Source organism: Homalodisca vitripennis, chromosome X (genome assembly GCF_021130785.1).
Source record: "Homalodisca vitripennis isolate AUS2020 chromosome X, UT_GWSS_2.1, whole genome shotgun sequence".
In the NCBI taxonomy this organism is placed as follows: domain Eukaryota; kingdom Metazoa; phylum Arthropoda; class Insecta; order Hemiptera; family Cicadellidae; genus Homalodisca; species Homalodisca vitripennis.
The window spans coordinates 146,968,867-146,988,649 of record NC_060215.1 but is presented as its reverse complement, the minus strand read 5'-3'; the positions used below and the strand labels follow the sequence as shown (position 1 = coordinate 146,988,649).

The following is a 19,783-nucleotide window of genomic DNA, read 5'->3' as shown; positions in this document are numbered from 1 at the left end:
GCAAAACATTTGATGTATTTAATACTCCATGTGATTCTGAACAAAAAGAAAAGAACTAATACTAATTGGAAATCTAAATATAATTACAAAAGTAGCAACGGTGACTTTGGGAGAACATTCTTTTGGAAAGAATTCAAGTAAAATTTGTTTTAATTCGATTTAGATAATGCAATATATATATATATATATATATATATATATATATATATATAATAGAAAAGCAAGTTTTATAATCTATAATGCAATAGCGCTTTTAACTCAAGATAATCGAGAACTTTTTGAATAATCCCAATTCCTTTCATCAAGATATTCATTAACGTTTTTCTCTAAATGTACTATAAGATCATCGAGGATTTCTATTTTAAAATCATAAACAAATTCGACATCCAAATAATGAAAAAATAACAGCTATTATCTTTCCATAATAAATAATAAATGTGTGTAGCCTACAAACCTAATGTATTCTTTGAAAAGCGCATTGACTTTTTTCTATGTTTTCCATCAGATACGTAAAAATGTTCATTCTTTATTCTAAATTTTTGATAAATTGTGTTTTTTTTCACCTCCAGTTTGCAATTTTATACGCACATTATTCAAATGTGTTAATTTGGTTTTTCTTTTCTTAGGTTTAGGGCGTTCATATAATATTAATTTACAATTTGTACAAACTAAATTTCTCTTATCTATAACTTCTCCTATATTGGAACATTCACAACAATTTGTAATAAGCACTTCATCCATTTAGTAATTTTTATTTGAAATGGAAGGAGAAATTATGGAATTACATCTGCCGTGATATAAATTTTATAGCACCAATGTTTATGTTTATATTTCAACAACTGAGATCAATAGAAATGATTTAACTTTAGTATACAACTATTTAGGCCATTATATGTATGATTATAAAGATATTACGGAAGAAATCGGGATTTTTCGTCAGCGAAAGAGTATATTTTTGAAGTTTTAGAAAGTATAAATAACAATGAAAATAACATGAATTTAGCAAATTATTTTTCTTAAAAAAAAATAGACATTTTACTAAATAGTCAAATCTGTCAATCAAATTATTTTATAATAAATGACTAAAGAAAAAAATTAACTGTCCATTTTGCGATAAAGATCTTTTAAACAAAAAATATAATCGTTATTACAACTCTAAGAAGCGTCTCGAAAATAAAAAGATAAAAGATAATAAATTTAATTATCTGAGAGAGTGGGCAAAGGAAAATAAATGTTATAATTATGAAAAACTAAATGCAGTAAAATTAAAGGAATTAAAGAAATATTTTGAAAAATAAAAAAGATCTCAGCCTCTATAACTTAGAAAAAATACAAGGTATTGCCAACAAATTAGAAAACTTGATAATGTATCGCGAGAAACTTTGATGAAGCACAACAAAAAAGTTGAAACACATCTAGATTATCTTGGTTTGAGAAATAATAGATATATTCCAGATTTAGCACTTGATAATGGTTTGATGATTTCTACAAAATTTCTAAAACAATTGATTGATGAATTATACGAGCTCTTCGAGTTGCAAAAACTTTTCCAGTTTCAAAGGAAAATATTATTAACGTTGAAGCATCACCATCTACTAAAGGACATATTAAAGAATTTATTCTTTCTAATTCAAATGATAAAATTGTTAATATTTCTTCATGTTTAGAATGTCAAAGAGATGAGATTGAAAATTTAATTGGAAACATGTTGAAAGATAATAAAAATATTAAGGGTAAATATAAATAATTTAAAGAAATGTTTGTTCGAAGATAAAGAAGAATTTAGAGAAATGACTTTGGATTACAGGATATAATCATCAATTGTATACAATCACAATAAACAAGTTAGCACTGAGCTGAAAGATGATAAAAGAATTATTCTAGAAACTAAGATTGCCACTATACCATATGGTTATAAACATTAATGATTATAAATGGAAGATAGTTTAATCCACTGTCAAAAATGAAAACGAACAATTAGAAAATAAAATGAAATCATCGCAGATTGAAAATCCATATTTCTTATACGAATTAGAAGTTATTAAATAGAATTTATTTGGAGAAATATATTGATACTGTAACGAGGATTTTTCGTATCGTAACGTAACTGAACCGTAACTGACCCAGAACGTCTCAGTCGTGAAATGGGGTAAAGTATTCCAGGGGTCGGGGGAAGGTAGTTAGAATTGGGAAACCAAAGGCTCAGATTGAGAGCAGAGTCAACCTAAGTGGACTCAATACGAACGCTCGGTATCATCACAGCCCAGGCTCCAAGTAGGGTATGAGGAGGATTAAGGACAATAGTAATTTGGAAAGAAAAGCGTTGGGAAAGAGTCTAACAAAGGAACTAAGGTTCCGCTCGGATGTCTCTAGCGGGAACAGAGAAAGAGGCGCTGGGATTACTCTAGCGCAGGGCGAATGGTTCCGCTTGGATTGCTCTAGCGGGCGAGGGGATAGAGGCGCTCGGATTTCTCTAGCGCAGGATGAAAGGTTCCGCTTGGATCGCTCTAGCGGGGAAAGACGAAGAGGCGCTTGGATTTCTCTAGCGCAGGGCGAAAGGTTCCGCTTGGATCGCTCTAGCGGGGAAAGACGAAGAGGCGCTGGGATTTCTCTAGCTCAGGGCGAAAGGTTCCGCTTGGATTGCTCTAGCGGGCGAGAGGATAGAGGCGCTCGGATTTCTCTAGCGCAGGACGAAAGGTTCCGCTTGGATCGCTCTAGCGGGGAAAGACGAAGAGGCGCTGGGATTTCTCTAGCGCAGGACTAAAGGTTCCGCTTGGATCGCTCTAGCGGGGAAAGACGAAGAGGCGCTGAGATTTCTCTAGCTCAGGGCGAAAGGTTCCGCTTGGATTGCTCTAGCGGGCGAGGGGATAGAGGCGCTGGGATTTCTCTAGCGCAGGACGAAAGGTTCCGCTTGGATCGCTCTAGCGGGGAAAGACGAAGAGGCGCTGAGATTTCTCTAGCTCAGGGCGAAAGGTTCCGCTTGGATTGCTCTAGCGGGCGAGGGGATAGAGGCGCTCGGATTTCTCTAGCGCAGGACGAAAGGTTCCGCTTGGATCGCTCTAGCGGGGAAAGACGAAGAGGCGCTGGGATTTCTCTAGCACAGGGCGAAAGGTTCCGCTTGGATTGCTCTAGCGGGTGAGAGGATAGAGGCGCTGGGATTTCTCTAGCGCAGGGCGAAAGGTTCCGCTTGGATTGCTCTAGCGGGCGAGAGGATACAGGCGCTCGGATTTCTCTAGCGCAGGACGAAAGGTTCCGCTTGGATCGCTCTAGCGTCTGCGGCCACAGTGAGTATAGCGTTTCCGAGTGTGATTTTTAGCCAAATTAAGCTGAAAGTGAAATTATTTTACGCTATAAAGTCTAACTAGGATCAACTCACTGGAGAGTGATCCCCCGTGTGCCTACAGAGAAGCGGGGTGAGCTCCCGCAGCACCCAATCCGAAAAGTTAGACAAAAGGTTCCTGTGGTGCCCCACTCCTACACAGTCGCGGCTGGAAACGAATCCTAGGTAACCAGTAATTCGCTGGAAATAAAAGTCCTAGCAACGGCTAAGGGGCAATTTAACCTCCTGTGAGAGCAGGAGGGTTGTGGATAGGGCCAGTGGAGTCTCGTTGATTAGTTCAAAGAAAGATCAAGGACATATCAAAATGGATAAGGTAAACGATGAATCAGCTTTCAGGAGAAGTGGTCTAATGAGAACCCCTCCGAAGATAAGCTCGTGTAGCCAGCAGGCAGTGAGTGTGCCATCAAACGTTAATGATACAGCTGAGAAAGATGTAGTACAAGCCAAAAGAAAATTTACGTCACCGCTAGAAGATACTAGCCGTACAAAGATTAGCAAATCTCATGAGACTGACGGTAAGATACCAGTCTCGAGATACTTGATCGATTCTGACAGCGAATGTGATACTGATGCTGAAGGAAATGATAATGCAATGGATAAGTGCTCAGAAATCGAAGATGGATTTAGCAAATTTGCCAAGATCCAAAAGACCCTAGATAAGGTCTTAAAGGCCAAAAAGGCTATTACCTTAAAGCAAGCTAGTGAAATTGCTACAATGGTTGAGGACATCAAAACCGAATATATGCGAATGTTTGCAGAAACTATGGAAGGCAGAGGAATAATAAAGGAAAATAGGAGACAAACGAGAATACTAATGAAAAAAACAGCTAAATCTAAGGAAATCATGAATGATATACAAACTATGCAAAAAGTGAAATGGATAACATAAATGAATTGATAAATAACCTGCAAGCAAATTTACAAACGAGCATAAAGGAAAGAACTGAAACAAGTACCATGCAGATGACTTATGCCAGTGTTGCAGTTAAGAAGAGGACTTATGAAGAAGTCAAGAAGGATTTGAACCAGCCCAAGAAGATGGTAATTTTAGCATACCCGAAAAACAAAGAGCAAACATCTGAAGAGACTAGGGACCAACTGCAGAGAAAAATCAATCCTAAGGATCAAGGATTAAGAATCTCGGGAATAAATAAAATTAAGAATGGTGGTGTTGCCCTTGAAGTTGATGATGAAATTCAAAAGGAGAGAATCCAAGAAAGGATACAAGCTGCTTTTGAACTGAGAGAGCCAAAAAAGCAAGCATCAAAAGTCTTGATCTATGACTTACCAAAGGAGCTAGCGGAAGAGGAAATAATAATGGGAATATACAATCAAAACTTTATGGACAGAGATATTGCTTTGGATGAATTTAAGCAACAATTGAAGCCAATTTTCAGAACTGGACCAAGAGACAGTGAGTTGGTCAATTGGGTGTGTGAAGTAGGAAAGGAAGTACGAGGTATTCTGAGTGACAAAGGAAGAGTATACTTTGGATGGAGGTCATGCAAAGTAATCGACCACTTCATAGTGGTAAGGTGCTTCCGCTGCCAAAGGTTCGGACACCTGTCAAAGGATTGCAAATCTAAGGAGGAAATCTGTGGACACTGTGGAAAAATTGGACATGCACACAAGAACTGCCCAACTGTAAGAGTTACTCCCACCTGCCCGAATTGCCATCGCCTAGGAATAAAAAATAGCAAACATGAAGCCAATTCTAAAAACTGTACTGTCTATCAAAACGAGAGAAAGAAAATAGTACGTAGTACTAATTATGATTAACGCAAATACTAATAGTGCTCAAAGAAATGACCTAAGGGAGACAATTAGAATTGGACAACTAAATTGTCAGAACTCCAAAAATGTTGGAGATGAAGCGAGGCAAACTATGTGGGAACTGGGACTAGATGTCATGTGCATTCAGGAACCATACTCAGTCAATGGAATGGTGAGGTGTTTTGGATTATCCTCCACAAACTTAATATTAGGAAATGGTGTAAATGGCGAAAGACCTATGGCGGCAATTGTTACAAAGCCAACTTTGCAACCAATGGAACCATCGCAGTTCAGGACCTCACACGTTGTCACTGGCCTGTTCAACTGGCAAACAGGTAGAGTTTACTTCATCAGTGCGTACTTCCAATGCAGAGACCCAATTGAGCCATACCTAGAGAAGCTAGGTACTATACTAGACAAACTAAGAGGAGAACATGTAATAATATGTGCTGACGCAAACGCCAACTCACCGCTTTGGCATTCGGACCATCTAGACGAGAAAGGTGATGAACTGGACACTTTTATAGTGCAAAGGGGTTTAGTTGTTGTAAATATGCCGGGAAACTGTTCAACCCACGTCGCAGGTAACAACCTAGATGTTACATTAGCTACTCCTGAAATATCAAGGAAAATAAAAAAATTGGGAAGTCAATCAAGAAGAATGCATAAGTGATCACAGGCTCATAACCTTTGAGTTGGATTTTGGAACACACATCAACTTGACAAGAAAAACGAGTAAGTTTAACGTCAGAAAGCTCAACAAAGAAAAACTGAATGATGAATTTGAATCGAAAAATATGGGACTACAAGAGGAAGAGGACGTAAACAATCGTGCCAAAATGATAACTGCAAACTTGCTCGCAGCCTGCGAAGAGGCCATGCCCAAATCCATACATAGAGAAAAATGTGTGCCTTGGTGGAACATCGAATTAACACGGCAGAGAAGAACCGTGGCTAAATCAAGAAAGAAATACCAAAGATGCTGTCCATGCCTGGTGAGGCTAAGAAAGTTAGCGAGCTATAGAAGGGAAAAGATTAAATATAAGAAAATGATAAATGACGCCAAGAGGACTTCATGGAGCGAATTCGTCGCTGCAAGTTCTGATGAGAATCCGTATAGCTTAGCATACAAAATAGCAAATAATAAGATAAGAACAGATGAAGTACTGACATCTCTGAAAGGCGACGATGGAGAGGACACCAGGACTGTGGAAGATACCTTGGAAAGACTTGTGAGTGTTCTGCTGCCTGGAGATAATGTCGACGAGGAAGAGGAATACCACATTCAATACCACTTTCATTAGGAGACCTAAACGAACCATACGAGGCTGCTCCGGAAAGAGAGTTTATCTTGACTGAGTTAAAGGAAGCCATAAGATTGGCTAAAGCAAAAAGAGCACCCGGACCTGACGAAATTCCGATCGAAACATTGAAAAATTTGAGCGAAGCTAATCTCATCATCCTCCTGGACACATATAACATGTGTTGGATAAAGGGAATCTTTCCCAATGAATGGAAAACCGCAAAGCTAAAAGTCATTAGAAAAGCAGGTGAAAGAGATTGGTCAGACCCTAAGTCATATAGACCAATAAGCTTATTATCAGTTTTGGGTAAAACTCTAGAAAGACTTATAGCGAAAAGACTAAGAGACAAGATTGATGAAGACGGAGGGATGAGTGAAGCGCAGTATGGTTTCCGTCCAGGTAAAAGCACGGTGGATGCGATTTTAAGTGTGACAAATTATGTAGGAGAGTCAGGTACCAAATATGTAATAGGTTTGTTTTTGGACATAAGTGGAGCCTTTGATGGAGTATGGTGGCCAGGGGTTTTGCATAAGCTTAGAACTATGAATGTGAGTAAAAATGTATATGAAATGATATCAACGTATCTAAACAATCGATACATGACGATTAGTTACGCAGATTCACAAATCACACGAAGTACAAACAAAGGATGCCCACAAGGTTCAGTTTTGGGTCCGCTCATCTGGAACCTTATCTTCGAGGAGCTTCTAAATAGCCGGTGGCCGGATGGCGTGAAGATAGTCGCTTTCGCTGATGATGCTGTAGTATTGGTCTCTGGAGACTCAAGAAGAGAGCTGGAGAGAACACTGGATGAAGTAACAATCACCCTTGAAACATGGGGGAAAAATGCAAAGCTCAAATTCTCGACCTCCAAGTCCAAATGTATGCTGCTTAAAGGAAACATAAGACGACCGCCAAAGGTTAAACTAAACGGAGAGAACGTGAAATTTGTGGAACAATTCCAATATCTTGGCGTCCTTCTGGATTCAAAATTGACGTTCTTGCCACACGTTAAAAACAGCTGTGAAAAAGCCAAAACATTATTCAGGAAAATCACAAGATGCATGAGACTTAAGTATGGTGTAAAGCCGGTTGTGATGTCTACCTTGTACAGAACAGTGTTTGTACCGATCATAGGATATGCTATTGAAGTCTGGAGACATAGAATCAGCCATACACATGTAAAGAGAACACTGCGCGCCGCACAACGCCAGGTTTTACTTGGAATGACCGGAGCGTATTGTACAACCTACTCCATGGCGATCACTGCCACAACAGGGGAAATGCCGATTGATTACAAGTTGGATGAAATGGCTCTTGTAGCTGATAGAAGAAGAGGAAAGACAAATCTCTCCAAGAAAGCTATTGAAAATCAATTAATGCAACGTTGGGAAGATGAGTGGAGAAACTCGGACAAGGGGCGACAGACCTATGAGATCTTTCAAGACCTAAGGAGAAGGCAAAGAATGAAACATATTGAAGTGGACCACTTTATAGTACAATACCTAACAGGACACGGAGCCTTCAAGACGTATCTGCACGAGCATGGAAAAACAGATGAGGACACCTGTGAGTGTGGAGAAGTAGATACGCCCACTCACTCCCTGTTGGAATGCTTGGAACACGAGCAATTTAGAACAAATCTTATGCAAGCGATCGAAGAGGAGGAATTGGAATGGCCCACCAATCTGAAAACGCTGGTTGAAAATCCAAAGACATATCTTGAATTAAGAATCCTTGCTAAGAAGGTAATTCTCGAAAGGAATCTGTAACAAGAAATAAGAATAACAAACAAGAACAGGAAATAAGAATTACAAACAAGAGCAAGAAACAAGACTACAAGAGAACAAGAACAAGAAAAAAAACAAGAACTGGAACATATTGGTAAGGACACAGCACAGGAACCATTTTATTTTATTAAGAGACACTCCAAGTATAAGAAACCGCAGAACAAGAACAAAAAAAAATCAATGACAAGAAAAAAGAAAAAAGAACAATAATTGTACTGGTACAATGGAATAAGCCTACAACAATGGAACAGTTTTATTAAAATGACATGCTATCTTCGAACAAGTAACCTGATCAAGAGCAGGAGTGAGGCCAAGAACAAGAATTTATGAACAAGAACAAGAAAAGCCCCACCTCCCCGAAGGTTAGGGACGGGCAACGAAGACCTGGCTACCCACTTACCCACTTCTTATTGTCTCAGAGGGCAATAAGAATCCAGGGAACGGCCAAGAGGGCACAAAATAATAAGAAAACAAGAAAAGAACAAGATAGTATGATTAAAGCTGTAAGAAATTTTATATATAGACTTGACCAAACACTAAAAAAAAGACAAAACCCGATAAGGACATAATATTGAGCAGAACTAAGTGAGAGAGAGACTGTATAATTGATCGAGAAAAGCAAATGAAAAAAAGAATGAGATAATAAGAAAAAAAATAACAAATAATAAACCTACGAACGAAGACGGAGAAGAAAGAAGAGAAGACGAGAAGATCAAGAAGAGGAAGAAAGAAGATGAGAGAAGATTAAGAAGAAAAACTAAATTGTAACAAGAAGAGATTGAAAAAGATTATTGTTAAGTACCATATGTTTAAATGTTGAATTTTCCACCCTGGTATGCCGTAAGGCTGGTACAGGGTTTAAGTCTTGTGTTGGTCAATGAAAAAAAAATGGATCGCTCTAGCGGGGAAAGACGAAGAGGCGTTGGGATTTCTCTAGCGCAGGGCGAAAGGTTCAGCTTGGATTGCTCTAGCGGGCGAGGGGATAGAGGCGCTCGGATTTCTCTAGCGCAGGACGAAAGGTTCCGCTTGGATTGCTCTAGCGGGCGAGAGGATAGAGGTGCTCGGGATTTCTCTAGCGCAGGACTAAAGATTCCGTTTGGATCGCTCTAGCGGGGAAAGACGAAGAGGCGTTGGGATTTCTCTAGCGCAGGGCGAAAAGTTCCGCTTGGATTGCTCTAGCGGGCGAGAGGATAGAGGCGCTCGGATTTCTCTAGCGCAGGACGAAAGGTTCCGCTTGGATTGCTCTCTAGCGGGCGAGAGGATAGAGGCGCTCGAATTTCTCTAGCGCAGGACTAAAGGTTCCGCTTGGATCGCTCTAGCGGGCGAAAGACGATAGAGGCGTTGGGATTTTTCTAGCGCAGGGCGAAAGGTTCCGCTTGGATTGCTCTAGCGGGCGAGGGGATAGAGGCGCTCGGATTTCTCTAGCGCAGGACGAAAGGTTCCGCTTGGATCGCTCTAGCGGGGAAAGACGAAGAGGCGCTGGGATTTCTCTAGCGCAGGGCGGAATTTTTCGCTTGGATTGCTCTAGCGGGCGAGGGGATACAATTGTACAGATACTCCTAAAAGTAAAAATTCAAGACGCAAAGTAGTGGTAGTTGGCGACAGCCATGTAAGAGACCTGGCATGGTTGTTACAACCATTGTTACCTCAGCATAATGTCATGGTTCAATGTCACCCTGGAGCTCCATTGGAGTATGTTTTGGAGTCTCTTGTCTTGATGCGTGAGGAGTTGGGAGCGCAGGACACTGTGATTGTAATGGGTGGAACCAATAACACTAGCTCTGACCACTGCTCACGTGTAAATGAAACACTTGTTTATATAAATAACAACTTCAAGTGTAAAATTGTTTTGACTGAGATACCGTTGCTGTTTGGTGCCACTAAAACTAAGTTAAGTCAAATCAAAGCTTGTAATGGCACGATTTTTTCTCTTGCAACTGAATCCAGAGTACCGTTTTTGATTTTCAACCATCTTCTAGAGAAAAATCATTACGTAAGGAGCGGTCACCACCTCAATTTATCTGGTAAGAGATTGTTGTGTACGCATTTGTATGCTCTGTTGTCTCATTATACAAAGTTCTCTCGAACTGACGAGCATCACTCACCAGCCTCTTTTTTATAGAATCAGACACCTTTTCTAATAATTGTAGTAAGAAGTCTATAACCTTGTTGCATCAAAATGTACAATCTGTTGCCTCAAAAATTGGGCCCATTGAAGCCATTCTCCACAGTAAAGATGTAGATATAGCTTGTTTAACAGATCATTGGCCAACCCCTGACAAGCGGAGTAGTTTGAATAAACAGGGGTACTGGGTTGCTGATATTTACTGTAGACCTAACCTCGCTAGAGGTGGTGTTTGTACACTTGTCAGTAACAGATTCCCTCATCTCGTCTCAGACCGCCAGGTTATCTCTCACCTCAACTACGAGAAGCACTTTGAGTCCTCTGTTGTTGTTGTCCATGTTCTGAATTTGACATTACTGTCACTTTACAGATCTCCAGATGGCGACTGTGACATATTCATTGAGAGACTGGAGGAGGCTCTCAGAATACTTATAAGAAGCAACAGGAATATTATCATATGCGGAGATTTTAATATTCATTTTTGGGAAGAAGCTGACAGGAAATTTGTTCAACTATTAGATGTTCTCAATAGTTTTTCACTGGAAAATTCTTATTCGAGGAGTGACACGTCCTTGCTCTTCTGGTGGCTCGTGCATTGATAACGTCTTGACTAACATTGAGGTCGATCAGGTTTCAGCCGAAATACTTCCTACAGCCTTATCAGACCACGAAGCCCAGTTGTTCTCCGTCTCAGGACACCTCTAGTTCGACTGGTAGCAGTCCGAAGATGGTTAAAAGCGAGAAGGTTCTCCTCAATAAACGTTGATAGATTTTCTAGTCCTTTTGCAACAGGTTAACTGGAACAAACATGTCTTCTCTGATGATAGGGAGGATATTGAGGTCCAATTTTCTTCTTTTATGGATGGTTCTTGTACATATCTTTAATTTAGCATTTACCTCTTGTCACTCGCAAGGCCGAACGTGGGAGTACGTCCTAAATGGCTCACTGTTGGGGGTCGTCAGGGCGAGGGAGGCGTTGAAGGGATCTATATTTGCTCCAGCGCGATTTTCCATCGTCTTTCCATCGCAAGTTGTATAATAAAAGAAAATCTGAGTATCGAAAGCTTATCCAATCAGAGAAGAGCTTTGTGGCTAGGTCTCATATTGAGAATAGTGACAATACAGGAAAAGCGGTTTGGCAGATTGTGGCTGAATATCAGGGAAGTGCAAAGGTACAAACGCATAAATGGGTTTGATTGATTAATGGCTTGTTGGTCTCAGAACCTAAATTTGATAGCTGCAAGGTTTAATTCTCATTTCGTTAAACGCTTGTGATCAGTTGGACCTTCAGAGCAAAATAACATCAACTGATTCGAGTTGCCCAGCTCTACATGGTTTCATCGAGCATTTTTTTGCTCTGCCTTTACAGTGAAGTGTTGAGTGTGACTAAGGGTCTCAAGGCCAGCTCCTCATTCTGATGTATTTGATATGTCTCCATCCATTGTCAGGAGGGTTGCAGATTCACTCTCGTATCCCTTAACTGTCCTGTTTAATAATTCTGTTGACCAAGGACTCTTTCCTTCTGCGTTCAAATCCGCCTATGGTCATTCCTGTCTTTAAGAAGGGAGATAGAACCTCAGTTAACCAATATCGCCCCATCTCAATACTTCCCACGTTGAGCAAAATATTTGAACGATTAATTCACAATAGACCTGATTAAACGAAAATTCCTTACTATCTCCTTCACCAATTCGGGCTTCTTAAAGATAAATTCAACCACTCACGCGATAAATGATTTCCTTAATACCGCCTTCTCTTCTGTTGACTCTGGCAGTGATACTGCGGGCATTTTTTGTGATCTTTCCGTGCCTTTGACACCGTCAACCATCATCGTCTCCTGGACAAGATGGAAATGTACGGTGTCAGAGGCATCCCTCTAGAGTGGTTTCGTTCCCCTATCTTTCTGGTCGCTCTCAGTTTGTTGAGATCCACCAACAAAGGGGTAGGGGTAGGTCTGCTCTCTTACCGGTCAAGGTTGGTGTGCCGCAAGGCTCAATTCTTGGCCCTCTTTTATTTAATATATACGTGAATGACCTTAACTCATCTGGTGAGGGGCCACTTGGTGCAATATGCGGACGACACCAGTGTTACTTATTCAAGCTGACACAGCTCAATCTCTTTCCACCGAGCTGGCTTTTTCACTCAAGAGTCTTAGTTCTTGGTTTTCTGCCTAACTATTTATTTCTCTCAATCCTGAAAAAAACCTCAATAGTCCACTTTAGACCCCACAAGAATGAGAGTGCGTTAGTTACTCTCCTTGACAATATACCTATCGAGCATTCTTTCAAAAACGGTCTGTTTCCTGGGACTCCACATTGATTCCAGATTTGATTGGTCAAATTCACATCAGTCTCATGTCTGTCAAAGACTTGGTGCCAGCATTTACTCTTTAAGGTACCTAACAAGTTTTCTGTCTAGAGATACCGTTAGGCTGGTGTACTTTGGTTACTTTGTGCCCATTTTAACATATGGATTGATTTTCTGGGGGACGGCTTCAGGTAAGTTGATCAGTAGGGTTTTTTAAACTGCAGAAGGAAGGCTGTTCGACTGATGTGTGGTCTGGGTCATCGTGAGAGCTGTCGGGAGGTTTTCCCTAGGGAAAGCCTAATGACATTGCCATCACTTTATATATATTTGGTTGCCACATTTACATTTAAGAACCTTTCAATCCTTCCCATCATTTAACCACGTGTATTCTACAAGAAACAGAGATGCTCTAATTCATTCCGCAACACCATAATAACACATTTAAAAAATCAATGTCATATATGGGCCCTAAAATCTTTAATGCTTTGCCTTCTAGCATCACAGCGTGCGAGGCTGAGACGTCTTTTAAAAACAACTTTAAAAAATACCTAATAAGACAAGCATTCTACTCCATTAACGAACTGGTAAGCGGTGCTCCAGCCTAGTGGACGATATAGATAAGATTGTTTGTAGTTTAAGTTGTACTATTTTATTATATTTAAACTGTTTTTAACTGTTATGTAAATGTGTGATGTTGTATTCTTCTGTCTAGTATTAATCGGTTCTATAATATCTGACCATGTTCCATGCATGTCTCATGTCAATGAACAATAAAGAATTTGATTTGATTTGATTTGATAGAGGCGCTCGGATTTCTCTAGCGCAGGACTAAAGGTTCCGCTTGGATCGCAATCTAGCGGGGAAAGCAACGAAGAGGCGCTGGGATTTCTCTAGCGCAGGGCGAAAGGTTCCGCTTGGATTGCTCTAGCGGGCGAGAGGATAGAGGGCGCTCGGATTTCTCTAGCGCAGGACGATTATCTTACCTGAGAGTAGGCGAAGCGTGGTCGGTCTCGGAGATCTTCCTGTGGTGGTCTCCCAGGAACGAATGAGAGCTTGTGCTGGTGATCGGCTCCCTTATATAGGCAAGCCAGGTTGGCGCACATGCGCAGAACCCCTAATATTGTCAGTCTGCTGCCAGCTGCGGTGCCGGCAACATCTCTCCGTAGGGTTATATGGTCTGCTTGTTCCAACCTGTTTGAAATGGCGACGCTGTCGTTTTCTGAATACTCGACCGTATTCTTTATTGCAGGGGATGGGGTCGTTAGGGGTCCTTCGGCATAGGGAAAAAAAGTGCCGCCTTGTAATAAGGCGACGCTGCAGGACGTATGGGAGTTAGGAATTAGGTGGGCATGAAGCAGTGTTTAGGCGAGGGTCAGGTTTATGGGGAAAAGACGCGGAAGGCGATAAGGTAACGGGAAGTTTCATCGGCGGCGCAGGGTAGGGTCAAGTGACAGAGGGACCGGACTGATCGTGGGAAAAATAGGACAGGGCTTATTGTAACGTCGGAAAGCGAAGGACACAGGAATTATAAGAGGAAGTGTGTACAGGACGACGCCGACTACCTGAAGGCGACGCCCAAAGCGGATTGATAAGACACGAGGATAGGAAACGTATAATGGTAAGCGGAAACCTGGATAACCGCTAAGGGTGCGGGCAAAGGTCAGGTAAAAGAGGTACGTGGAACTAGGGCACGACGCAGGGGAAATTAGGACGACGCTGGTTGTTTACGGATAGGAGGGGAGTAGAGGAGATGTTTTAGGTGTAGCGGGAATAAGGATTTATATTGGCGGAAAGAAAACGAAGGGTGTAGGGCTAGACGTAGGGCGTGGGAGGAGACGCTAAGATAAGATAAGTTAGGAACAACAGGACGTCGGTAATAGCGGAAGGCGGAAATAAAAAGGTCAAGGGCAATAAGGGAAACTGCACTTTGGTAAACAGGGTTTCTATTTGAAAGGGTGAAGATTAAGGACGGGGGACGAATAAGGGTCGTTACAATACTGCGATTTAAAATACAAATTTTAGATATTTCATTAAACAGCTGAAGAATATTGAAGCAAACAGTTTAATAATATTAAAGCAAGACTTTTATAAACATTTAATGAACATTTGATTATTTTCATTTAAATTTTGATTGTCTCCGAAATTGTATAATGTTTGACTTTGGAGTTTGTTTATAGCTTTTACATGGTATTTTCATTTTGGCTTGTTTTTCAATTTGTCCATCTGGCTCTTAAAGTGTCCTATGAGTCCCATATAAACACACAAATTCATAATTTAGTTCATAAAAGTAAAAGATACACCAAAGAAACAACTAACGTATTGTAATGAGCAAAGAATAGCTACCTTTTAAATTTAAAAATATGAGAGAATAAGTCAAAGCTTTCAATGTTCCTTACCTTTCCGAGTTATTTAAATATTGTACTTTTACAACTTCAGTATGGACCTTCTGGTGACAAAACTTTTATTAAATTAATACCTATAATTGATCACTTGTTACTATAATGTCATTTAAACTTGTAATTATTTACATTAATCTAATCTATATTGTCATTTATTATATACTCATTACCTTATATAGTCATTTTTACTTGTACACACAGAGGCACGTTACTTTTATTTCTTAGTACTTTTTTTAACAATAACAGTTTACTTAGAACGAGTTTCGTAAAATCGGTTTTGTTGTCTGTATTATGAAACTGCTTCGATTACTTTGTGCATGTCAAACTGAGTAAACTTGTGCATTTTGATGGTTCACAAAAGTACACTTTTGCACTTTTTTCAAATATTAAATCCGCCATATCTATAACAAACTTTTAATGACAGGATGGATTCAATGAGGCAGGCAGGAGTCGACAGTACGGTGTAATAATATATTTCTGATAATTATTGTCGTGATGCATTGCTCCTAATTATACTATTGTTGAAAGTACTAAACATACATTGCAAATGCTTACTTTTGTTGCATTTTTCAATGTAAAGTTTATTGTTCTTATTTATTAACGTCTGAATTGAAATTAAACTTAATTCGAACCTGACGACAATACTGTAGCAATAGGTATTTAAATGCTTCAGGACAAATAGATTTAGATTAGTACTGCACCGTCGATCGAATATTTAAGGAGATGGAGGGAATAAAGTTCCTACAGTATATATTGTGTAATATATCGTGTTGATGACATCACAAAAAATAAATTTAATTAACAGAAGTATTAATGTTCAGCGTATTTGATAAATGTTAAAAGTTTGAGAAGCCGCCGTTTTGTGCTACAGTGAGATGGGAGCCACTAATTGGCGGCATTATTCTTCTTTTACAACAAGACGTCACTCGATCGCCATTTTGTGCTAGAGTGAGATGGGAGCCACTAATTGGCGGCATTATTCTTCTTTTACAACAAGACGTCACTCGATCGCCATTTTGTGCTAGAGTGAGATGGGAGCCACTAATTGGCGGCATTATTCTTCTTTTACAACAAGACGTCACTCGATCGCCATTTTGTGCTAGAGTGAGATGGGAGCCACTAATTGGCGGCATTATTCTTCTTTTACAACAAGACGTCACTCGATCGCCATTTTGTGCTAGAGTGAGATGGGAGCCACTAATTGGCGGCATTATTCTTCTTTTACAACAAGACGTCACTCGATCGCCATTTTGTGCTAGAGTGAGATGGGAGCCACTAATTGTCGGTATTATTCTTCTTTTACAACAAGACGTCACTCGATCGCCATTTTGTGCTACAGTGAGATGGGAGCCTCTAATTGGCGGTATTATTCTTCTTTTACAACAAGACGTCACTCGATCGCCATTTTGTGCTAGAGTGAGATGGGAGCCTCTAATTGGCGGTATTATTCTTCTTTTACAACAAGACGTCACTCGATCGCCGATCACTGACACTTTTGGGAAACCTGGTATATTTATCGTCATGGGAGTTCCGATTGCTGCACGGTCTATACGTCGGACTCGGAATTGGCGCAGTTTCGAATCCTGTCAGTGACCGTAGCATCAGTACAATTAACTTAGTACTGTATAACTTCGCCCCTCACCTTTATTCTGGTAATAGGACCCTCGCTCAGGCCAGTGGTCTATAAGGACGGACGCAATAACGCTTAAAAGGGTTCAACCTTTTTTTTAAACGAAACAAACAAACACAAAACACTCCTGTAAAGTACCTATTACGTAACTTGTCGAAATTCTAGAGGATTTAAACACGAAAATTCATTGGCTTTACTTTAAACAGAAAAAGTTTAAGTTTGGGAAAATATAAACGAATATAACCGAGACATTTTAGATAACAAATTCTCTGAAATTATTATGGAAGAATTGAGTAGGTGTGCACCTTTTCCAGAAAACCATGTTTCAGTTTTTGTCTAGATTAATTCAGATTCTTAAAAGTGAACAGTTAGCTGGTAAACCGTGATAGATAAATCATTGGTAACAGACAAAGCAGTTAAATTGTAAATAGAAAACAATAAACAACATTTTATATTTGTCACGTGCACAGTAACGGTTTTAACACTACCTGATGATAACGTGGATCACAGCATACAACGTAACTAGTGATATCACACGTTTTGCTTTGCTTAGAAGTAATCCAGCAGGGACGGGGATTTCGTTTATCGGCCAGCACATTTTCACTTTTGCACTAAATTTATCATCTTAAATTTCTTGGAAAAGCCGACCTTTAAATTATTTCTTTCTTGGTTACCTCCAATGTATTTTGATGAATTTGAGGAATGTTTTTTTACAAATTATTTAATTAAAGTGTTATCGTTTTGAAGAACAAAGCTTTACATTTAATTTGTTGTTTTGCTAATGAAATATGTTTAGGGAAACATGTATGTTTACTTCTTCCCTAGTTCTTGTTATATTACACAGTTTTATTAGTATTAGTGGTATAGATTTATCAGTTTTAACATGGCCATTTGTTTTTAAATGTTGATTTGAGCTCCAGTTCACCTTCCTCTTATTGTAGCGTATATTATTAACGCTTTGTTTTCAATGTTTTAGCCACAGTAAAATTCTCATCCCATTTTTGCTCATTATTTTGTATACTTTCTGTTACAGTTATAGATGTTTATGATCTGCTATGTACCATCTTTGACGTTTTCTAATCACTAATTGCATTGTTTTTACTTGTTGGAATAGGTAAACATAACCACTTGAGTCAAATTAAAACTCCACGCTCGACCCTATTTTCAGAAACTTCTTTCTTAGTTCTCAGGATTACGGGGTGACCAAAATTGTTAACAAAATTTAAATCTTTAAATTTTTCGGTTTCACTGTGGAGAGGCATGTTCAGTCAACAGATGTCAAACCGAAACTGCAATTACTACACATTCGCATATGTAGATGAGTTTACGGGGAAGGAGATATATCCTAATTGACTTGAAGCTCAAACAATTAACGATCAATATGATGAAACAACAATCAATACGACATCCTTATCTCAAACTACCAGCGTTTTCATAATTTGACGACAAAGGAGATCTAGAGAACACATAGAGGCTACCAGTTTAAAATGTCCTTAAAAAATATCCAACTAGACCTTGTTTCATAACAGTTTTGTTTTTGTGATGTTTCAATCATACGATTAAACGGTATTTTTTAGCATACACAAGTAATTTTGTTTATAATAATTATCTTTAAAATATCTAAGATAATTTCTAATTTGTGCACAATGTTCCACAAAAATTAAATAAACGAACATATAAAAAATAATGGTAACACCACTCATGCGTATTTAAGTTTTGAGTAAATTAGTCTGTTTGTAGCTACGATGGAGCAGCAAACCCTAATGAGTAATATCATCATAATCTATTAAATATACCTTTTATTCGTTGGTGCCTTTACACATAACAAGCAAATCTAATCGCATTATTCTAAAAACTCATTATTACTGTATTGTTGTTAATATGAATCAAGTTCTATAATTTCTACTACATTAGTATTCTTGGGTTCGTTAAGTCCCAGATTATATGATAAGGACAATGAAACATACGTGACACTTTCAAACAAGAGAAAGGAAGGTCCGCAAAACATGGGAAATAGTGAGTAATAACGTAACTGCCTTCGCGGCTCCGGTAGGATGTACTCAGAAGCTCGTGTTCAAATCAAATCGATTATTTGTCATTGACAATAAAATTGCATAACAAACGTCAGAGTTAACGTAAAAAATTAATATACTAAACTAACTTAATTGTACTACATTCCTGTCAGATAAGAAAGCATTAATAGACATCCAATCATATAGTCAATTTCCCTAACTTCATAATGCTGTAGTTTGTGTAACAATATTCATGGTTGACACACACATATCACACACACATCAAAGGCCTTACTAAGGTCTAAGAAAATCCCAAAGGAATGATGTTTTTGGTCAAGGGCCTTAGTTACATTGGAGACAAAGTCAAACGTAGCATCAAGAGTGGAAGAATTTCTCCTGAAGCCAAACTGTTTCAAAAAGAGAACATTGTGTGCATTGAGAAAAGGTAACAGCCTATTATGAAACAGTTTTTCCAATACTTTCGAAAAGTAGACAGGATTGAAATAGGCCGGTAGTTCTCAACTTCTTTAGGGCTCCTCTTCTTGAGTACTGGTTTGGCTATCGCTATTATGAGCATGGAAGGGAATTTACCTTCCATGAAAGACGAGTTTGCAATATGAACCGAGGGCGCAGCGAGCTGTTCTGCAATGTCTTTCAAGAGGTTTGAAGAAATGTCATCGGTCCCTTCAGAATGACTTGGTTTCAAAGATCTTATTATTGAGATTACCTCGAATTCGTTGGTAGGTGTGAGATACAATGATGAAGATGTTTTCACGCTGCTATGCATTCGCAGAGTCAGAGCTAACTAGGCTCAGTGCAACGGTAAAGAACACATTCAATACTTTTCCAATTTTCGTTCAGCAATATCGGTGAGGCTTATAAAAGCACCATCTCACGGAACAGAGTTGGCAGAGAGGTGAAGTAGTATGTGTTTTGCGTTGCTTCCCAGAAAATATATTACAATGCAGTAGTAATATTTTTAGTAACTTTTTTTATTAACAATGCATAGTAGTATTTACGAGTACATCGATTTAAACCACGCATTTATGCGATGCGATGGGACGAGTTATAAAACGTTTGCGTCCTTTAAGCGATCAGTTTTA

At 39.2% G+C, this 19,783-nt stretch overlaps 1 protein-coding gene across 3 annotated transcripts in view; it reads left to right on the top strand.

The window, feature by feature from the left end:
• The window catches only part of LOC124369986 (peroxidase-like), a 147,405-nt gene that overhangs the window by 7,184 nt on the left and 120,438 nt on the right, over positions 1-19,783 (top strand). The window lies entirely within an intron of this gene.